This window comes from Portunus trituberculatus, chromosome 24 (assembly GCF_017591435.1).
Source record: "Portunus trituberculatus isolate SZX2019 chromosome 24, ASM1759143v1, whole genome shotgun sequence".
Lineage (NCBI taxonomy): Eukaryota > Metazoa > Arthropoda > Malacostraca > Decapoda > Portunidae > Portunus > Portunus trituberculatus.
Window position 1 is genome coordinate 19259489 of NC_059278.1, and position 2500 is coordinate 19261988.

Below are 2500 nucleotides of genomic sequence, written 5' to 3' on the forward strand. Positions count from 1 at the left end.
TGCTGTCGTCAGCGTGCTGGAGGCTGCCACTAAGCCTGCCCCTGCCCTGCTCTGCCCTGCCCTGCCCCACCTGGCCTGCCGCATCCCATCCTCTCACACGCTACATATGGCCTCGTGGTCGTTATGGATTGCCGGAAGGTCTCATTACTTAACCCATATGTGTTCCTCTCACTACTCTCACTCAGCAAGAAGGAGAACTCCAGTCTCGCCCCTCCTTGCGTAGCTGCGACTGTCACCAAGCCGAGCCCGGGAACAACAAAACTTTCTTCTCGACTCTTAGTGTGTGCTTGCGAAGGACGCGAGTGGGGAGGCGTTTCGACCTTCCCCGCCTCGAGCCTTGAAAGGAAGGCACTCGACTGATGGGTGGGCGGGGCTGGGAGGGGCGCGGTGAGGGGGCAGCGTGCCAACGGGTAGCGGAGCGGTTTACTAGCGGTGAACGGTTCAATAGCAGGTTCAGGATCGCTTCCCTTTCCTTACCTTGACGGGGCGACATGGGCTGCTGCACGTGACTTTCCGCCGTCGCCTTTCGCCCACTGCGCGCTTCCTCAACTTGTCAAGTCTTTACGCTTCTTGGACTGAGTTTAGCAATATGGCGGATGTAGGAATGCGTGTGTTTCTCTGACTGTCTTCTACTGTACATGTTGGAATGTGTGTGTGTGTGTGTGTGTGTGTGTGTGTGTGTGTGTGTTTTTTTTTCTTTCTGACTCTCTTCTGCTTGGCTTGATAATGGTGGTTGGCGTAATAATGCGTGTTCCTCTCACTGTATTTTATTGCATATGTTAGACAGAGTACCTGTGCTTCTCTTGACTATCCTCCAGTGTTCTTTAGCTGTATTGGACTATTGTGGTGGACGTAGGAATGTGTGCTTTCTTGCCTGTCTTCCACTGTCTACCACTACTGTCGATAACTGTCTCTTACTGTCTATCGTTGAAATTAAAGAATGACACAGGAAGATACGAACATAAGGGCAGCTGTAAGAAGCCACCAGGCCTACACGTGGGAGTTCCCTAAATAAAACATACCTACTCATTTCCATCTGTCATTCCCATCCATAAATTATCTAATCTCCTTTAAAATCTCCCTTGTTAACCATTGTATTCTCTGGTCATTGTGGAAGACGCTTAAGAGAGACAAAGCCACAAGGAATCCCTCTCTCTCTCTGTAGCTTTATTTGTACACTAAGACATGAGACCATATTCTGAAACAACAGCGCCGCATCCTTACTACATTCAAAAGTCCATGATTAAAGTTATACAAGGGTCTTAAGGGTGTTTTTTACGGTTCTGGTGACAGCTTAACAAGAGATCGACATTGTTAACAGGAGAAACACTCATGAGAACTAGGCTAATCATCTCCGTGGCCTTTCAAAACAGTCGTGATAGGTGAGTGTGTCTTTTCAGAATATAGACAAAAGGAGTGATCTTGTCTCCGCTATCGTTCTCTCAACAGACGCATCTGAAACTGACATTTGAATGGATAGATTGACAGATGCACGTAATGAGAGAAAGGCAATTGCTGGTCTATTGGTCTTTATGATGAAGCGAACCTGTTATGAGTTGCTTGATCTACACGCATTGAAGTTGGTCAGTCAACAGCCAGCCACCTTACCTAGCCAGCCAGTGAGTCTCTTTCTAATGGCATGGTTTGTTCCCCAGCAGACTTGAGTTAGCGTGCCTGTGTTGTATTTCCGTAATTGTACTGAATGTCACTTGTCTCCTCCCTCTGATCTTGTCTCGGTGAACTTTCCTCTTACTTCCAAATAACAACAAGGAGCGTGGCGCGTGAATTATATGCTTGTTGATTGTTGGGGTGGAAAGTATGTACGCGTTTGAGACTTTAGCGTGTGTTACAGTGATTGATGCTGTGTGTGTGTGTGTGTGTGTGTGTGTGTGTGTGTGTGTGTGTGTGTGTGTGTAGCCGGCAGGTCAGTGTCAGCAGGGTCAAGGTGGATGTGACTCAGGATGACTTTGGCTAATTGTGAGGAGAAAGAGGTCAGATCCAACACTTACCAGTAACCAGGGTCAAGATCCGATGCTGCTGCTGCTGCTGCTGTTACTACTACTACTACTACTACTACTACTACTACTACTACTGCTACTGCTACTTTCTACTACTACCACCACCACCACCACCACCACCACCACCACCACCACCACCACCACCACCACCACCTCTACTACTGCTACTTCTACTACTACTTCTACTTCTACTACTACTACTACTACTGCTACTACTACTACTACTACTACTACTACTTCTACTACTGACGTAACCATCAACATTTCACCACTCACTTTCCCGATAACCTACATACTTAGGATCCAAACCTCCTCACAGTTAAGGCGATTGGAACACTCTCTTAAAGGATGCAGTGCCACTTGCCAACCTATTCATACCCACGTGTCACAGGTAAGATGGCCCAACACCTGCCTTGAATTTTTAAAAGGAGTTAACTATTACATGACTCGATGGTTCTTATGGATCTTCACTATGCTGTTAC